General features: G+C 39.6%; 1 protein-coding gene and 1 pseudogene across 14 annotated transcripts in view; one reads left to right on the forward strand and one right to left on the reverse strand.

The window, feature by feature from the left end:
• ZEB1 (zinc finger E-box binding homeobox 1) overlaps positions 1-21381 on the forward strand; it is a 306513-nt gene that overhangs the window by 19335 nt on the left and 265797 nt on the right. The window lies entirely within an intron of this gene.
• Positions 12732-12876, reverse strand: LOC132225064 (small nucleolar RNA SNORA48; annotated as a pseudogene).

Genomic DNA, 21381 nt, shown 5'->3' on the forward strand with positions numbered 1-21381 from the left:
CTAAGTAGTTTTCTAGATTGTTTCTGGCATTTACTAATGTGCAGAGTTCTGTTATATGTACTTTGATAACGGTTTTCTACTACAGATATTGTATAAAATAGAGTTAAATCAGTGGTTCTCAACCTGTGGGTCGCGACCCCTATGGCAGTCAAACAACCCTTTCACAGGGGTCGCCTAAGACCATTCTGCATATCAGATATTTACATTACGATTCATAACAGTAGCAAAATTACAGTTATGAAGTAGCAACGAAAATAATTTTATGGTTGGGATCACAACATGTGGAACTGTATTTAAAGGGCCAGAAAGTTGAGAACCACTGAGTTAGATGATCCTTGAAATTCTTTTGGATGGAATGATTCGGTATCTGCTTGCCAATGATAAATAAGGCTAGTAAATAAACTGGGTATTTTATTGTCTACATTGAAATAACTAGGCATCTAAAATACTTGCAGATTGCAAGTAAAATTAAACTTTGCTTACCTGTATGTTTCTTATTCAAAAAAGCTGTAAGCCTGGTATACATTTTCCTTACTGAATTAAAAAAGTCAAGCTTCTTTGGGTAGGCCAGTTATATGCTGCAAGATCAACATATCAAAACCAGTGCCTTTTTTTCTACACCACGTGCTGAGGAAATACACTTTATTATGTTTCAACCACTAAGTTAATAATTCTTAAGTTAAAAAAAAATAGTCTTATGTACACATCAGATTTCTAAATATCATTTTTAATGTTATGTTTCATATTTATTGATTTGTGAATATTGTATAAGCTTTGCATCCTTGGAATAAATCCTGATGTGAGCTTTTTAATATATTGCTGGATCTGATTTGCTAAAATTTTGTTGAGGATTTTAGCATCAATGTTCATCAGGGATATTGGCCTGTAATTCTCTTTCTTTGTAGTGCCTTTATCTGGTTTTAGGATTAGGGTAATGCTGGTGTCATAAAAAGAACTTGGAAGTGTTCCTTACTCTTGGGTTTTTTTGGACTAGTTTGAGGAGTATAGGTGTTAATTGTTCTTTGAATGTTTGCTAAAAATCCCCTGTGAAGCCATCGGGACCCTGGCTTTTGTTTGCTGGCAGATTTTTTTTTTTTATTACTGCTTCAATTTCATTATTTGTATTGGCCTATTCAGGTTTTCTGATTCTTCCTGATTCAGTTTTGGGAGATTGTATTTTTCTAGAAATTTGTCCATTTCATCCTCAATTTCCAGCTGTTGGCATATAGCCATTGATTATATTTTCCTTAAAATCCTTTGTATTTCTGTGATGTCAGTGGTTACTTCTCTGCTTTCCTTTCTGATTTTATTTGTTTGGGTCCTCTCTCTTTGTTTCTTGATGAGTCTGGCTAGTGGTTCATCAATTTTGTTTATCCTTTGGAATGCTTTTGCTGTGTTCCAGAGATTTTGGGTTGCTGTGTGTTCATTTTCATTTGTTTCCAGGAAATTTTTGAATTATTGCTTGATCTCTTTGGTAACCCGTTCATTGCTTAATACCATGCTATTTAGTCTCCATTGGTTTGAATATTTTGGGGTGTTTTTACTGTAGTTGATTTCTAATTTTATTCCACTGTGATCTGAGAAGATGCTTGATATGATTTCAGTCTTCTTGATCTTGTAGAGACTTGTTTTGTGTCCTAACATGTGGTCTATCATTTTGAATGATTATATGCACTTGAGAAGAATGTATATTCTGCAACTTTGGGGTGAAATATTCTATAAATGTCACCTAAATCCATCTGATCCAGTGTGTCCTTTAGAGTCACTGTTTCCTTGTTATGTTTTTGTGTGGAATATCTATCTAGTGAAGTCAGTGGGGTGTTAAAATTCCCTGTCATGACTGTATTGTTGCCGATCTCTCCCTTAACGTCCTCTAGAAGTGATATATATTTAGGTTCTCCTATGTTGGGTGCATATATGTTTACTAGGGTTATATCGTCTTGTTGGATCGATCCCTTTTGTATTATGTAGTGACCCTTGTTGTCTCTTCTGATGGTCTTCATTTTGAAGTCTACTTTGTCAGATACGAGTATTGCTACTCTAGCTTTTTTTTTTCTTTTCCTTTTGTATGGATAAGTTTTTTACATTCCTTCATTCTCATCCTATGTGTGTCTTGTGTTCTGAGATGGGTCTCTTGTGAACAGCATATAGTTGGGTCATGTTTTTGTATCCATTCAGGTACCCTATGTCTTTTCACTGAAGCATTTAACCCATTTACATTTAAGGTTATTATTGATAGGTACTTATTTATTGCCATTTTAATTCTGTATGCCTAAATTTCTCTCTCTCTTTCTTCTTCTCATCACAGCAGTCCCTTTAGCATTTCTTGTAATGCTAGCTTAGTGGTGATATACTCCTTTATTTAACAGTCTATTTTGAATGATAGCCTTGTTGGATACAGTAATCTTGGTGTCAGTTCCTTGCTTGCTATTACCTTGAGTACTTCATGCTATTCCCTTCTGGCCTTAGGGTTTCTGATGAGAAATCAGGTGTCTTCCTTATTGGAGCTCTTTTGTAGGTAACAGTTTTCTTTTCTCTTGCTACCTTTAAGATTCTCTCTTTGTCTTTAATTTTTAGCAATTTAATTATGAGGTGTCTGGGTGTGGGCCTGTTTAGGTTCTTATTGCTTGGGGTTCTCTGTGCCTTCTGGACTTGTATGACATTTTCCTTTACCAGGTTAGGGAAGTTTTCTGCCATTATTTCTTAAAACACGTTCTCTATCGTTTTCCCCCTTTCTGCCTCTTCTGGCATACCTGCTATTCAAATATTGTTAAGTTTCACATTGTCCCACAGCTTCCTTAAGTTGTTCTCCTGTTTTTTAATTGTCTTTTGTTTTTGGTTCTCTGAGTGAGTGACTTTTAAACCCTGTTTTTAATTCAGTAATTTGATCCTCAGCTTCCCTGAATCTGCTGTGTATTCCTTTCGATATGTTCTTTACTTGTGCTATGTCATTCTTTATTTCTGTTTTCATAATTACTATATCTTTTTCTCATCCTGTTGAGCATTTATACCATCATTATTCTGAACTCTCTATCAGATAAGTTTTTTATCCCCATTTCATTTATCTCTTCTTCTGGAGAATTCTCTTATTCTTTCATTTGGGGGTTGTTACTTTGTCTCATTTTGGCTGCCTGTTTGGGTAGATCTGTTAAGCTTCTCATCTAGTGCAGGACAGTGTCAAATGCTATTTCTGACTCACTACATCAGACAGTTCCAAAGCCTCCAGAGACTGACTCTGGCGACAGACTGTTATGATTTTGTCTTAAATTGTCCTCAGGCAATCATCCACAGGTGTGGGGAGAGTTTTTTTCAACAGGGTGGGACAATTGCTTCTGCCTGGAGGCTAATTGTTATTCTCCATCTCTTCATGGGCCTGAGCAACTCTGCACCTTGGGGCAAGGTATTTTCCAATAGGGTGGATCAGCTGTCTTCTCCCCCTGACACCCCCCCCCCCCGCAAGGTCCCTGTATAACAAATGTTTGCATGAGAAAGATGACCTCCTTAGCATGAGGGAATGACTCAGCACAGGAAACCAGGGTGTCTGCCTTCTGAACTATAGACCTAAAACCACTGATTCTGGCTTCTGCTCACACAGCTCTAGTCCACTCTTCCCTCCCTCTGCCGTAGCATAAGATAGGTGGCTCCACAGGGAATTGTGTGTGTTTGCCCTTTAAGAGGGTGCCTGAATTTTGAGCCATTGCTCCCTGACAGATAGTACCCCTGCTGCTTTTCACAGCCAAATGTAGAACCTAGAGTTCTCAGTGTCACCCCCCCCCCAACAGTTGAGATATCTCTACAGAACTTCAATTGCTGTCTGTTGGAACCCACCAGCCCTTTCATACCTCTGCCCCTTCTACCATTCTCTATGTAGTCTCCACTTTTGATCCTTGGTTATCTGGATTCTCTCCAGCGAGTCCTCTGTTGTTTATTTGGGAAGTTTTTCTGTACGTTAGTTCCAGTTTGGTCCTAGGAGCATGTTCATGCAGCATCTATTTATTCCATCAGCATTTTTAATCCCATCTAGTGTGTATATCTTTTAAACTAATAGGGAGGTAAATAGAATGAAAAAAATAATCAAAAAAAGACAAGGAAGAAGAAAAACAGAAAAGAGAAGTATCACAGAATAAGATGTTAGTAATTACAGTGCATATAAATTGACAAAATGCTCTAGTTAACAGGAACTGATAGTCATATTGGATAAAAAAACAAAATCTAGTTATATTCTATTTATAAAAAGCATACCTTTAAAAGGGATATAGAAAATTTGAAAATAAAAAGGATAAAAAGTGATATGCCTGATAATACTAAAGAAAGGTTGTATTGTGTGGCTATATTAATCTCATGTAAAGTTGAATTTGGGGGGTGGGGAAATCTATCCCAGAGACTGAAGGTCACTAAATAAAGATAAAAGGAATGACACTTTTATATTTGTATATATTTAATAATATACTTTTTATTAAGCAAAAAATAGATAGGACCTCAGAAGAAATAGGCAAATCCATCAACATTGTAACATATAAAATAATCTCTCTTAATAAATGTTGCACCCTAACCGGTTTGGCTCAGTGGATAGAGTGTTGGCCTGCGGACTCAAGGGTCCCAGGTTCAATTCCAGCCAAGGGCATGTACCTTGGTTGCGGGCACATACCCAGTAGGGAGTGTGCAAGAGGCAGCTGGTCGATGTTTCTCTCTCATCGATGTTTCTAACTCTCTATCCTTCTCCATTCCTCTCTGTAAAAAATCAATAAAATATACTTTTTAAAAAAAAGTTGGAACAAGCAGAAAAAATCTATAAAAATATAGAATCTACACTAATAAAAGAGAAACATGGTAATTAGCCGTACATACGCTACCCTTCCCATTGGCTAATCAGGACGATATGCAAATTAACTGCCAGCCAAGATGGCAGCCAGCAGCCAGGCAGCTTGAAGTGAACATGAGGCTTGCTTGCTTCAGTGACGGAGGAAGCCAACGTTCCCCGCCTGCCTTGCCGGCCTCTGAGCTTGCAGTTTGAAACATTGTTAGAAATATAGAAGCTAAACAAAACCCAGAAACCTGCTTTCAGCCAGCCAGGAGCTCAGAGCTGGAGTTGAAATACTGTTTTGATTATAGAACCCAAACAAACCAGATACCTGCTTTCAGCAGCCGAGGCCTAAGAGCTGGAGCCAAGCCTCAGAGCTAAAGCTGGTCCAGAATAAAAAAGAAAAAAAGGAGCAGTTGGGAGCTTCAGTCACCCGCCAGCCTGAAAACAACCCTCAGCCCCTCACCCAGACTGGCCAGGCACCCCAGTGGGGACCCCCACCCTGAAGGGTGTGTGACCAGCTGCAAACAGCCATCATCCCCTCACCCATGCTGGCCAGGTACCCCAGTGGAGACCCCCACCCTGATCCAGGACACCCTTCAGGTCAAACCAGCCGGCCCCCACCCATTCACCAGGCCTCTATCCTATATAGTAAAAGCGTAATAATGCCTCCCGGCACCAGGATCAGCGTGACAGGGGGCAGCGCCCAAACCCCCTGATAGCCCTGCGGCTCTGTGTATGACAGGGCGGGGCCACAACCTCCCTATCCGCCCTGCTCTGTGCCTGATAGGGGGGAGCTCCTCAACCCCCTGATTGCCCTGCGGCTCTGTGTATGACAGGGTGCAGTGCCCCAACACCCTGATCGGCCCTGCTCTGTGTGTGACGGGGTAGAGCCATAACCTCCCATCGGCCCTGCCCTGAGTGTGACAGTGGCGGCGCCCCAACCCCCTGATCAGCCCTGCTCTGTGGGTGATAGAGGGCGGCGCCCCAACCACCCCCCTGTCACGCACAGAGCAGGGCCAAACGGGTGGGGCTGGCCGGCCAACCACCTGTGGCCCCTCCCCCCAGCTGGCCCCACCTCCGACCAGTCCCCCCACTCTGATTGTGAGTGGAGCCGGCCAGCCAACTTCCTGTAGCCCCTCCCCCAGGTTAGCCCAGCCTGATTGACCCTGATCAGTGTGGGCTGGCCGGACCACACTGGTGCATGAATTCGTGCACTAGGCCTCTAGTATTTTAATAACAGCATTTACCACTGTAATATATGGGACAGCGCATCTCAGAATTATTTTTAAAAATTCTTTAAAAACGTTTTTAAAGCACACAAGGAACATTTACAAAACATGATAACATTTTTGTCAAATACATCTGGTTTTAACAAATTTCAGTGGATTGGCATCATACTGAATTTTCTGTGATGCCATCAACTATGTGAGTAACAGTATACTTTTTTTGTACGTTTCAAAATTATTATCTACAAATAACTTGAATCAAAAAACCTGTAAGAATTATCAGAAAATATTTATAATTTTACAGTAATAATATATATCAGAACTTGTGTGATATAGCTTAAGTGATACTTTATGGAAACTTAGAGTGTTTAATGCTTATATAATAGGAATAAATGCTGAAAATAACTGTATTCTTCAGAATTAGAAAAATAAGAGAACACTCCCCAATTAAACTTAAAAGGAAGTAAATATAAATTAATGAAAAGAAAACAAAAGTAAATCAGAGAGGAAATAGTTCAGCTAAAAATAGATTATATGAAAATACTAACAAAACTGAAAACCGCTGGCAAGATTAACCATGGGAAAGAGATCACAAAGCAGTATCTGGAATGACAAAGGGGATGTTGTTATACTGTTTCAAGAATGATCATCTTTAAGTTAATATAATTAAATGCTTAGATAAAATGGACAAGTTCTTAGAAAAATATAGTTCACATTGGCTCAGAAAGGAATACAAACTTGAATAATCTTAAAATGTAAAGGAAAAATGTTCTCACAAAGAAAAATACCAGTTCCATCCAGGTTCTACAGAATAGTCAAGTGATAATAGCAAGATCCTCATTAAGGAAACTTGATCTATAATGGCACTGGGGACAGGATGACTATTTCAATAATTGGGGTAGTTGGTTAATTAAATGGAAAAAAATGAGTTGGATCACTACCTCATATTATTTAGAGAAATCCATTGGGCTGGATTATCGATCTAAATCTATACATAAGGTAAATGTATAGTTGAGGTAAAACTATAACACTTCCTAAAGATAGTAGAGTTGGATATTCTTATGACTTTCAGTAAATGTGAAATAAATGTATAAAACAGAGCAACAGATTGGTATATATGAATACATCAAAATTAATAACGTCTTTCACCAACTGATACATAAAGGAAGTGGTGATTAGTATTTAGCACATACAAAGTTCTGTCACACTGAAATAAAGACAATTTAATAGAAAATTGGGCAAAGGACTCTAATATGCATTTCATAAAAGAACAAATTCATTTGGCCAATAAGCATAATATAAGATATTCAACCCAGTGAGTAATCAGGGAAATCCCTATTAAAACCAAATGAGAAGACATTTCATGCCTCCTACATTTTCAAAAATTAAAAGCCAAACATGTTGCTGTTCATTTTAATATGGAGGAACTAGGGCACTTAAGCAGTGCTGGTGGTAATGTTAATTGGTGTATCCACTAGAAAAATATTGACATTATTGAAAAAAATTGAAGATGCACATACATTATGATCCAGTATCTTCGTTGCTAAGTATGTCTTAAGCCTCTCTACAGAAATATCAGGTGATGTATGATTGTTCCTACAGCCTGTTCATAATAACAAAACGCTCATATATCTATCAACAGTAGGATGAATACTGGTATATTCATACAATAAAATGTTACATAAATACCAAAAATGAATTAATTACAGCTATGCTTAACAACTTGAATTATTCCAGGAATATAATGTTGGAACAAAAAAACTACAGAAGAATATATAGCATGGTTCCAGTTATATAAAGTTCAAGCACATGCAAAATGAAGTCATATATTGTTTGATGATACAAATACCATACAAGTCCAAAGAAAATGATAAATATAAAATTTAGGGATGAGTGAATAACATGAGAAAATCTTGTCCCAAATAATGAGGGACACAGAGTAGATGGAAGAGGTAAGAGTAACTTTATACTTATTGTTTATTTGTACCTTAAACTTATTTTGTAGAATTATTAATACCTAATATTAATAATCACATTATGTTTAATAAAACATAATTCTACTCCTGGGTATAAGATGCTCCAAGATGTATTCATTTATTTCAAGGGGTACAGACAATTTTAATAATTCAATATTTTTCTAGATACTAAGTTTGCATGATTTTCTACCTTAATAATTTTTTTGTTTATTGGCCATGTTGTAAGAAGTTTGAGAAAAGCATTGCCATGCCTTATATTTTTCTAACTGAAGATATATGTGATGTCTGTTTTTAAAATTGCATTTGTGGATATAACATTTTGTTTCAGAATATTACCACTTTGTTTTATTTACCAAACACTTAATAGTGTTTGTGTGTCAGACAATATTCTAAGCACTTTAAAAATGTTAACTCATGCCCTGGCTGGGTGGTTGAGTTGTTTGGAGCATCCTCTTGTACGTCAAAAGGTTAAAGGTTCAATTTCTGATTGGGGCAAGTAAAGAAGGCAATCAATGTTTCTCTTTCTGTCTCCCTCTCTACCTATCTCCCTTCCTCTTAAATCAATTTTTAAAAAACAACATATCCTCGGATGAAGATTAAAAGATATATTACCTCATTTAATCTGGATTAAAACCCTATGAAGAAGATATTATTATCATTTTATAGGTAAGGAAACTTGAGGCAGAGATGTTGTTGCCTAAGATCACTAGTAGGTGGAGCCTGTATTCAAATCTAGATAGGCAGCCTGGCTCCATACCATGTGTTTAACCACAAGCTGTAAAAGACCCTATTGATAACATAGGCACCTATGATCTCCCATGCAGTGGGCTTTCTTGTTGTTTTGTTGATGGTTTCTTTTGCTGTGCAAAAGGTTTTTATTTTGATGTAGTCCCATTTGTTTATTTTCTCTTTAGTTCCCATTGCCCTAGGAGTGGTATCAGTGAAGAAATTGCTTTGGCATATGTCTGAGATTTTGCTGCCTGTGGATTCCTCTAATATTTTCATGGTTTCCTGTTTTATGTTTAAGTCCTTTATCCATTTTGAGTTTATTTTTGCGTGTGGTGTAAGTTGGTGGTCTAGTTTTATTTTTTTTAATGTATCTGTCCAATTTTCCCAACACCATTTATTGAAGAGACTATCTTGACTCCATTGTATGCTCTTGCCTCCTTTGTCAAATATTAATTGGGCATAGTGGTTTGGGTCGATTTCTGGGTTCTTTATTCTATTCCATTGATCTATATGTCTGTTCTTGTGCCAGTACCAGGCAGTTTTGAGAACAGTGGCTTTTTAATACAACTTGATATCTGGTATTGAGATCCCTCCTACTTCGTTCTTCTTTCTCAGGATTGCTGCAGCTCTTCGGGGTATTTTTTTATTCCAGATTAATTTTCAGAGAGTATGTTCTAGGTCTGTGAAATATGCCAATGGTATTTTAATGGGGAAATGCATTGAATCTATAGATTGCTTTGGGTATTGTGGACATTTTAATGATGTTGATTCTACCAGGCCATGAACACAGTATGTTCTCCCATCTGTTTATGTTTTCCTCTATTTTTTTTTCCAGTGTCCTGTAGTTTTCCAAGTACAGGTTTTTTACCTCCTTAGTTAAGTTTATTCCTAGGTATCTTAATTTTTTTTCATGCGATGGTAAATGGGATTTTTTTTTTTTTTAGTCTCTCTTTCTGTAAGTTCACTATTGGTATATAGAAATGCCATAGATTTCTTGGCATTAATTTTGTATCCTGCTACATTGCCGAATTCATTTATTAAGTCTAATAATTTTTTAATGAAGTCTTTAGGGTTTTCTATGTATAGTATCATGTCATCTGCGAATAATGACAGTTTTACGTCTTCTTTTCCAATTTGGATACCTTTTATTTCTTCTTCTTGTGTAATTACAATGTTATCACCGGTAAGAGTTTAATCTCCAATATTTACAGGGAACTCATACAACTTAACAAAAGGAAGAAAAACAGCCCAGTCAAGAAATGGGCAATGAACCTAAATAGATACTTTTTGAAAGAAGACATAAGGAAGGCCAAGAGACATATGAAAACATGCTCAAAGTCAATAATAATCCAAGAGATGCAAATCAAAATGACAATGCGGTACCATCTCACACCTGTCAGAATGGTTATCAGCAAATCAACAAACGACAAGTGCTAGTGAGGAGGCACAGAAAAAGGAACCCTCGTATACTGCTGGTGGGAATGCAGTCTGTTGCAGCCACTCTAGAGAACAATATGGAGTTTCCTTAAAGATCTAAAAATGAAACTCCCATTTGATCCAGTGATCCCACTTCTAGGAATATATCCAAAGAAACTATAAACACCAATCAGAAAGGATATATGTACCCCTATGTTCATAGCAGCACAATTTACCATAGCTAAGATTTGGAAACAGCCTAAGTGCCCATCAGCAAATGAGCGGATTAAAAAACTGTGGTACAGCTACACAATGGAATGCCAAGCTGAGATAAAAAGGAAGGAATTCTTACCATTTGCAACAGCATAGATGGAACTGGAGAGCATTATGCTAAGTGAAATAAGCCAGTCAGAGAAAGATAAATATTACATGATCTCACTCATTTATGGAATATAATGAACAACATAAACTGATGAACGAAAACAGATCCAGAGATAATCATCCATCAGAATGTCAAACCTCAGAGGGAAGGTAGGGGAGGGTGAGGGTAAGGGGGAGAAATCAACCAAAGGACTTGTATGCATGCATATAAGCCTAACCAATGGACACAGACAACAGAGGGTGAAGGCATGAGTGGGGGAGTGGGAGGGCAATGGGGGGATAAGGACACATATGTAATACCTTAATAAAGAAAAAATTAAATGAATAAAAAATAAAATGGGAGAATATTGAGTACTCTAAGGGTAATATGCCATCTTTTCAATGTTTTTAAATAAATGGGTACTCTTTTTGAAGATTGCAAGCATGTTGTCAGATTATAATAAATTCCTTTTCCTTTAAGAATGTTAAAAGTAATATTGGTAAAAGATGTATTTCTAGACATCGCTTAAATTTACTCTTAAATGAAATTTGTATTTATATACTCATGAGAAAAAAAAGTAGCTAGGTAAAAATGTACCTTTTAGTCTAATTGCTGATATGCCCATATGCAGTAATGATGATGGTGACCTTTCTTCTTCCAAAAATGAATTGATGAAATAATAATTTAAAATCAGAAAGTTTAAGTATAAATTTTAGAAAGCAATATTTGATTCAGGGATGAGTCTTACAGTAAAATGTGGAAAGAGAAAATTGGGCAATTATAAGTGATTTGTGAAGAAGCTAATAGTAATATTTAAAAGCAAGGCCTCTGAGGTAAAAAGAGAAAAAGATCTGACATCTTTTAGAGCAGCGGTCACCAACCTCATGGACCATCAGTGGCCCGTGGACCACCAGTTGGTGACCACAGCTTTAGATTAGTGATTTTCAACCTTTTTTTTTTTTATCTCATGACATGCATAAACTAATTACTAAAATTGTGTGGCACACCAAAAATATTTTTTGCCGATCTAACAAAAAATAGATATTAGGTATACTTTTGATAAATTCATGCTCAGTGGCTATTGTTATGTTGGATGTTCTTTTTACTTTATTTTATTTGACAATCTAAGCGAAAAGAGGGGTCATTTTTTTATGTAACAATTTAAGGGAAAATATGTCAGTGTCCCTAACTAAATAGTCAGGTATTGCATGTTTTAAAATTCATTCGGCACACCAGTTGAAAAATCTCTGCTTTAGAGCATTGGCTCTTTACCCACTGATGAGCATACTCTTGAGAATCTGATTAGCTTACAGGAATTTCCATATAAAGTCACGGGTTTTATGACTACATGAAAATCTTTCTATGAGTCAACTCCTAACCCTATTCCCACTTAGAGCCTTTACAGGGTCTTGAGAGATCTCATCTTACAGCTGTATGCTCATGATATATGTACATTGTCTATGAAGAATTTCAGATTTTCTTTGTGTTGCTCTTTGTTAAACTTCAAATAGCTTAATTTTCAGTGACACGTGGTTTTATTAGAATGTGACTGTTACTGATTTTTTAAAAAATCTTTATTGTTGAAAGTATTACATATGTCACCCTTTTTTCCCCCATTGACCCCATCTAGCCAACTCCTGCTCCTTGCCCAAGGCCATCACTACACTATTGTCTGTGTCCATGGGTTATGTATATATATGCATACAAGTACTTTGGTTGACTTCTTCCCTCCTACCCACCCACCCCCACATTCCCTCTGAGATTTGACAGTCTGTTCCATGCTTCTATGTCTCTGGATCTATTTTCTTCATCAGTTTATTTTGTTCATTAGAATTCACATATGAGTGAAATTTTGTGGTACTTGTCTTTTTCTGACTGGCTTATTTCACTTAGCATAATACTCTCCAGGGCCCTCCATGCTGTCTCAAAGTGTAAGAGGTCCTTCTTTTTTGCAGTTGCCTAGTATTCCATGGTGTAGATCAGGGGTCCTCGAACTTTTTAAACAGGGGGCCAGTTCACTGCTCCTCAGACCGTTGGAGGTCCGGACTATAGTTTAAAAAAAAAACAACTATGAACAAGTTCCTATGCACACTGCACATATCTTATTTTGAAGTAAAAAAACAAAATGGGAACAAATACAATATTTGTATTTGCATGTGGCCTGCGGGCAGTAGTTTGAGGACCCCTGATGTAGATGTACCACAGCTTTTTTTTTTTTTTAATGTGCCTCAGGCATGAAACAGCTCTGGCCACCAAGACAGGCATCAAGCTAGGATGAACTAAGGACTGCATGTCTGCTCTGCCCCTGATTGATATAAGAGCAACACCACCAATCAGGTATCTCCTTGCCTATTGCCAGGGGGTTACCACAGCTTTTTTATCCACTCATTTACTGATGGGCACTTGGGCTGTTTCCAGATCTTAGCTATTGTAAATGCTGCTGCTATGAACATAGGGATATGGATACATATGTTCTTTCTGATTGGTGTTTCAGGCTTCTTAGTATATACTAGAGGCCCAGTGCGTGAAATTCATGCATGGTGGGGGCGAGGGGCCCTCAGCCCAGCCTGGGCCCTCTTGTATTCTGGGACCCCTCACTCCTTATCGTCTGCCTGCTCGCTGCTCCTTACCTCTAGGCTCGCTGCTCCTTAGCACTGCTACAGAGGTGGTAGAAGCTTCCGCCATCACCACTGCACTTGCCAGCCTTGAGCCGGACTTCTGGCTGAGTGGTGTTCAACCTGTGTTGAGCATCTGCCCCCTGGTGGTCAGTATGTATCATAGTGACCAGTCTTTCTGGTTATTCCTCTGAAACGGTTGCTTAGGCTTCTTTTTTTTTTTTAATTAAATCTTTATTGTTCAGATTATTATATTTGTTCCTCTTTTTTCCCCCCCCATAACTCCCCTCCTTCCAGCTCCCGCCCCACCCTCCGCCCTCACTCCCCACCCACTGTCCTCTTCCATAGGTGCACGATTTTTGTCCAGTCTCTTTCCGCATCTCCCACACCCCTTTCCCCCCCAAGAATAGTCAGTCCATTCCCTTTCTATGTCCCTGATTCTATTATGATCACCAGATTATTTATTCACTTGATTCTTAGATTCACTTGTTGATAGATGCATATTTGTTGTTCATAATTTGTATCTTTACCTTTTTTTTCTTCTTCCTCTTCTTAAAGGATACCTTTCAGCATTTCATATAATGCTGGTTTGGTGGTGGTGAACTCCTTTAGCTTTTCCTTATCTGTGAAGCTCTTTATCTGACCTTCCGTTCTGAATGATAGCTTTGCTGGATAAAGTAATCTTGGTTGTAGGTTCTTGGTATCCATCACTTTGAATATTTCTTGCCATTCCCTTCTGGCCTGCAAAGTTTCTGTTGAGAAATCCACTGACAGTCGTATGGGTATTCCCTTGTAGGTAACTGGGTTTCTTTCTCTTGCTGCTTTTAAGATTCTCTCTTTGTCTTTTGCTCTTGGCATTTTAATTATGATGTGTCTTGGTGTGGTCCTCTTTGGATTCCTTTTGTTTGGGGTTCTCTGCGCTTCCAGGACCTGTAGGTCTATTTCTTTCACCAGGTGGGGGAAGTTTTCTGTCATTATTTCTTTAAATAGGTTTTTAATATCTTGCTCTCTCTCATCTTCTGGCACCCCTATAATTCTGATGTTGGTGCGCTTGAAGCTGTCCTAGAGGCTCCTTACACTATCTTCGTATTTACGATTCTTTTTTCATTTTGCTTTTCCAGTTGGGTGATTTTTGCTTCTTCGCATTTCGAATCTTTGACTTGATTCTTGCGCTCCTCTGGTCTGCTGTTGGGTGTCTGTATAATATTCTTTATTTCAGTCAGTGTATGCTTAGTTTCTAGTTCGTTCTTTATCACAACATCGAGGGTCTCATTAGATTTCTTGAGGATCTCACTACATTTATCGGCGGTCTCACCAGTCTTTTCGAGGGCCTTACTAAGTTTATCGGCAGCTTCTAGACAGTTCTTAAGAGACCTTAAAAGTGTGGTTCTGAACTCAATATCCTCCATTGACAGTTTTGTCCTGTTTCTTTGTCTCCGCATTTTTTATGCTTTCTTGGTGCACCCCCTAGTGGTCTTTGTGTGCAGTCTTGTTGCCTTTAAGCCTTGATTGATGTCGGCAATACCGGGGGTGATTTGACCTCCAGGCTAACTGGCTATGAGAGTCCACTGTGTCTGCAGTGGGAGGGCTTCTGTGCTGGATCTCTAGGGTGGTGCTAATCTAGCGTTTGCCTGAGGCTATCCGGCAAATGGTTCTGTGCAGGGCTTGGGCGGGGCGGGTCCCTGGGGATCTACAGGGCTGGCCGGAGCGAGCAGTTATGGCTGCTCTCAGTTCCTTCCCCAGGAGCTTTGCCTCTCAGAGTCCCAGCAACGGCTGCAAACCTCGGAGAGAAAGCTGCCTTTGAGTTCCGACCGAAGCCAGACAGTCCCGCTTCTCCCATTTGAGTCTTGGTCCCCAGAGTCTCGCCCGGATCTGGAGCTCAGAGTCTGAAACTCCCTCTCGATTGAAAACAACAACCGCGCCCTCCGCCGCCAGCCCGCTCCGCGCGCGCACTCCGCACCTGAGTATTTCACTTCAGGACTTCGCCTCCTCTGAGTCTGGGTATGATATTCTCTTTCCTCCTAGTTGTAGAATTTCCACTCAGCCAGCCTTCCTGTGGTTCTGGATGATGTATGTTCTGTCCTTTAGTTATATCTCTGAAGTGGTTGTTCGAGGGCAGCAATCTCCGGCGTTAACCTATGCCGCCATCTTGGTTTCTCTGCTTAGGCTTCTATTACATAGATTCCTAGAAGTGGGATCACTAGATAGTGATTTTTCCTTTTGAGCTGAAACTATGTAAATTCACTTTCAGAGGTTCTTCAAAGACAGCATTTCCTACTTAATCTCAGAAAAGAAAAACAGGCCACTCAAGTGAATTACATATATATGTAGTATATTGCAAGCAATTATTTACTTTTTTTTTTTTTTAGACAGAAAGCTCTTGCAGCTGAATAAAGACATTTTTTTAAGGACACATGTAAATGTACAGCAATTTATAGCTCTGACCATTAGATAATTTAGGATGTTCACAAAGAATTCAGGGTAATTATGAAGTGTCCCATTAAAAAGGGGTATTTGCCCACTTCTCTATTGGTGAGGCTAGCTCATCTAATATATGGAATTTTATATTATTTTTGTTTAATTCACCTCAGCACAGCACAGGAGAGTAAATTACACCCCTGGCAGATTTGGGAGTATAACCTTCATGAAATATTTCTAGAAAATGAGAAATATTAATGCAAAATTGCTTCTTTACTTTACAATTTATTTGTGTGTTAATTTAAAGACCACAGGAATTTGCATTAAATTTTTCTCTTAAAAATTGGGTCACATGAGTTCTCTAGAATGATTATATTGTCTAATCGGTAGCTTCAAGTCTCCATTCCTTTACCAACCACCAGGATATCTTTCTTTCAAATGTCAAAATACTTAGGGATACATCTTATGAATAATTAACTCATTTTTTTGGTGTAGACTTGGAATTATTTGGAGGATAAACTATAGCAACTTAAAAGTCTGATTTCTGTTGAATGGAGCTGTGGTTAATCTTTAAAACCCATTGTTAACATTTTGGTAATGGCGCTAACATTCAGAAAGGGAAAAATCACCTAACTTTTTATTTTCAGTTTTATATAATTTTACAGTTTGGTACTTAATCACTTACTTGCTGTTCTTGATATGAGATTAGTTAGTCTAATGTAACAAACAGTTAATGACTGCCTATTGCACTGTGTAGACACTGTGGTAATTGCTGGTGATACAGCGATAGATAAAATTTGGTTTTGCACTTACAGATTTCATAGTTAAATGACAGAAGAATCACAAAAAACATCTGTAATACAGTACAGTCACTAATTTAGAGAAATAGAAAAAATGGCCAAAGAAAGCATTAATGGAAGAGATAATACTTAAATTGAGAATCAAAGGAGAGAGAGAGAGATTGATTAAGAGAGAGTGTTGTGTGTGTGTGTGTGTGTGTGTGTGTGTGTGTGTGTGTGTGTAGAATTTAAGTGAGGAAGACACAGGAATGGGAGCAGAGGACCCACCCGGGGGAAAGCAGGAGCAAAGGCCCATTGGTGAGAAAGGCATGATGTGTTCTGGAAGTGCAAGTTAGATGTATGTTGGGTGGTAAGAGTATTAAAAAAAGAACAGAGTGATGGAGAGATATGAAACCCAGATTATGGGAAGTTTTTTATACTGTTTTTAGGAGCTTGAATTTTGTCTCTCATTCTGTGCTTTGGAAAGTCATTCAAGAGTTCTAAGCAGGGCCTTTTGTATTTGTAGTTAAGTTGAATAGATTACTTGGTTAGCTGCTGTGGATGATAAATTTGAAGGGAAAAAAGATTGGAGGAAGGGAGAACATTGGGAAGTAGTTGGTTTAATGAGAGCTGATGAGGGCTTAAACTGGGGCTGTGTTAATAGAAATGGAAAAGAAACAAATTTCAGACTCTACATTTGTTGTTGATAAATAGTAAATTCAGCAGGACTTGATGTTTGGAAATAGCTAATGGAGGAGAAATAGACAAGTTTAACACCGTAGTTTCTAGCTGCAGTGACTGCATGGATGATAATCTCATCAATTTAGGTAAGGATCAATCTAGAAGCTAAGGAAGTCAGTTTTGGATATTTTGAGTCTGAGATGGTAGTGAAATAACCAATGTAGAAGTTAAACAAGGCAATTGAATTTTTTAATTTGATGCTGTGGGATGTAACTGGGGGCTCTGGGCTGAGAAGTGATTGAAACCATGGGACCATATAGGGAGCATATGTGGGCTGAGGAGAGAAAATAAGAGGGCAGAAGATAGGGTATTGGGAAGCATCAATTTTTCAGAGTCAAGCAGAGAAAAAGAAGCCCACAAAGGAGAGGAGCTAACCAAGAGCAAATGAAATAATCATTGAGCTGACCTGCAAATCCAACTGAGACTAGAACCTACACATTTTTTAATGAAACAAATTGTTATACAGAGCTATGATTTACTCAGATGCCTTCTGTAGCCAAAATGAGTGATGAAGATCATAATGTAGCATTAATCTAGTGTTGAGGTTATGAGCTTAGGGAAACTAATGTGTTGAAGTTAGAACAGTTTAGATCAGGGGTCCTCAAACTTTTTAAACAGGGGGCCAGTTCACTGTCCCTCAGACCGTTGGAGGGCCGGACTATAGTTTAAAAAAAAACTATGAACAAATTCCTATGCACACTGCACATATCTTATTTTGAAGTAAAAAAACAAAACGGGAACAAGTGCAATATTTGTATTTGCATGTGGCCCGCGGGCCGTAGTTTGAGGACCCCTGGTTTAGATGATAAACTGTGGCAAATGTTGCATATTATGTTTGCATGATTATATATAATTATTTAATACATAAATATTAAATATATAATTTTTATGTGCAAATTATCCTATATAATAAAAGCCTAATATGCAAATTGGCCGAACGGCCAAACTACCGGTGGAACGACCAGTCACTATGATGTGCACGGACCACCAGGGGGCAGATACTCAACACAGGAACTGCCCCCAGCCTGCAGGCCCCAGACCGGCCAAGGCAGATGCCAGCAGGGACACCCTGATCACCCCTCCAGTCACCCGGCAGAGGAAGGCGACCCATAGCAGTGGTAGGGGGTAGGGCTGGTGAGTGGGTGGTGCCAGGCTGGCCAAAGTGGGTGCCAGCAAGGGCCCCCTGATCACCCCGCCAGTTGCCCCATAGATTGGCTCTGATCACCAACCAGGTCTAGGGACCCTACCCATGCACAAATTTTGTGCCCAAGGCCTCTAGTATATGTATATATGCTCACCACAGAAGATTCTATAATGAGGGCAGGAAGGTATGTTTTGTATGTTGTATTCTCTGTGTCCAACATACAGAATGGGCTCAAATATACTTGTTCAATAAATTAGTGAGTATGAAATACATATTATTTCTTTTTTACAGATGTAGAAATTGGTCAAGGAAAGATTAAGTAATTTATGCTATTTAGTGATAGAGCTAATAGGAAAGGAAATGAGCCTAGGAGAGGGAGCTGGTAGAAAATTGAGGGACTTTAGGAATGGTGATCTCCATGGGGTTAAGTAGAAATGAAAGCATGAAAGATACAGAAGAGGAGGAAATATGGTCAGAGGAAATATGTTGGAGTTTACAATTATTTGAGATGGAGTTGTTCTGGATGATGACAAAGGGTCAGGTCTTAGGGATGGATTGGAGTAGAAATGTTATGTTGAAGCTCTGTGGGCACCTATGTAGATATTGAAAGATTTTAAGGTTATTATAGGAGTTTGGGTAGAGAGAAAGATTATGATACAGTCCTTAATAAATGAGGAGCTATTGTATGGAGGTACATAGATGAGGAAGCATAGATAATGAAATAGATGAATGTCATTATCTTTCTTTGAGTTCCAGCTTGTTTTTTATTGAATTTATTGACATTAGTTAATAAAACCATACAGGTTTCAAGTGTACAACTCTATAATACATCATCTACATATTTTAACATAGGTTAAGGTTAGATCTAGTTTGCTGAAAAGACATGAATAAACTGAGTTTGCTGAATATGATTTATTTTTTTCCTAATGAATATGGCTAATCTTATTGAAAGCTTTAAAAATATTCAGAATATAAATACAAAAGTTTTAAGTTTTGCCTGATATTCCAGCTATACTTAAGGTATGAATTCTAAATGTTACATTTCTATTCTGCAAAAAGCCTGTACTCTTTTTAAATATAGTAGTAGAGTATAATTTTTGTGTTTACTAGTATAGCAGCATGGCTCACCTCTCCTTTGGTTGCTGTTGAGTACACACCCTGAGGGTGTTACAAACAAAATGCACTTGCTCTTCTAAATCCTCAGCTACTGACCAGCTGATTGGCCTCCCCCTCTCCCAAGTTTGTCTTTTGAACGCTTTTGTTTCAAGAAGCTCTTGAGAACTTTCTACATTACATTGTGGCACAGAAAAAAAGTAAAATTTATTTCAGCACTAAATTATAGTTAACATTTTATGTTAAGCATTTTCAGAGTGTTTTGATAACATAAGCAATCTCCTTTTATTTTTTAAGTATTTCTATTGCTTTGAAAGGCTCTAATTCATTTTCATATATTTTGATGGCACTGTAATTTCTGTCCTGAATATTTCCCTTCAGAAAAATCTAAAAATGCAGTAATTTATTATAGGATTTTGTTAAACCTGAAATTTTATTATTTATCATATTAATTTAAAACATTTTAGAATTTTTTTAATTTTGTATAGTTATGCTTGCTTGTTCGTGTGTGTGTGTGTGTGTGTGTGTGTGTGTGTGTGTGTTTCCCACAAATGAGTATCAGGTTATGAATAGCTCTTTGGAAATTAAAGGTAATCAAATATGTTATAAAACGTGTTTATATAATGAAAAGGTTGGAGGAGGTACCTTTTAGAGCAGATGTACTATGATTTTGGGGTTCTCTATGCTCTGCCCACTTTATATCTTAACTAGGGGCCCGGTGCACGAAATTCGTGCACTGGGTGTGTGTGGGGGGGAGTGTCCCTCAGCCCAGCCTGCCCCCTCTTACATACTGGGAGCCCTCAGGCGTTGACCCCCATCACCCTCCAATTGCAGGATTGGCCCCTTGCCCAGGCCTGACAGAGGTGTCAGGCCTGGGCAGGGGACCCTCATTTCCCCCCATCACTGGTTCTACCCCCACCCCAGGCCTGATGCCGCTGGCCCAGGCATCAGGCCTGGGCAGGGAACCCCCAAACCCCTCCGATTGCTGACTCTGCCCCTTGCCCAGGCCTGATGCCTCAGCCAGAGGCGTAGACCCCCATCACCCTCCAATCGCCTGATCGGCCCCTTGCCCAGGCCTGACGCCTCCGCCAGAGGTGTCAGGCTTGGACAGGGGACCCCCATCTCCCCCAATCACTGGCTCTGGCCCCCGCCCAGTCCTGAGGCCTCTGGCCCAGGAATCATGCCTGAGCAGGGGACCCCCATCTCCCTCTGATCGCTTGCTCCACCCCCCGCCCAAGCCTGACACCTCTGACCCAGGCTTCAGGCCTGGGCAAGGGGACCATCATATCCCCCCAATCCCCGGCTCAGCCCCCCACCCAGGCCTGATGCCTCGGCCAGAGGAGTTGACCCTAATCACCCTCCGATCACCAATCACCGGATCGGCCCCTTGACCAGGCCTGAGGCCTCCGGCAGAGGTGTAAGGCCTGGGCAGGGAACCTCCAGCTCCCCGTGGTTGCAGGCTCCGCCCCTGCCCAGGCCTAACGCCTCTGGCCTAGGCGTCCGGCCCGGGCAGCGGGGACCCGCAGCTGCAGCGGCCCCGTGATCGTGGGCTTCGCTTTAGGCCAGGCAAGGGACCCGTAGCTCCCGGGACTGCCAGCTTCGACCGTGTCTAGCTCCCATTGCTGGCTCCACCCCTACTTCCTGCTATCACTGGCCAGGGCGGAAAAGGCACCTGATTCTCCGATCATGGCTGGGGGGCAGGGCAAAGGCGGCCCCAGGGCCGCCTTTGCCCTGCCCCCCAGCTCTTAGCTCCCCCCTGGGTTTCCAATCACTGTCAGTGGCAGGGGGCTTCTCCCTGCTTTCCCTTTCGCCTCCCTGCATTGTGCCTACATACGCAAATTAACCGCCATCTTGTTGGCAGTTAACTGCCAATCTTAGTTGGCAGTTAATTTGCATATAGCCCTGATTAGCCAATGAAAAGGGTATCGTTGTACGCCAATTACCATTTTTCTCTTTTATTAGTGTAGATAAGGAGCAGCTGAAATACTGCTAAATGACCTTTGACACAGAACCCATGAAGGCCCCAAGTATGATTTTGCTTCCACCTCCTTCTTTGTAA

The sequence above is a fragment of the Myotis daubentonii genome, chromosome 1 (genome assembly GCF_963259705.1).
Source record: "Myotis daubentonii chromosome 1, mMyoDau2.1, whole genome shotgun sequence".
Lineage (NCBI taxonomy): Eukaryota > Metazoa > Chordata > Mammalia > Chiroptera > Vespertilionidae > Myotis > Myotis daubentonii.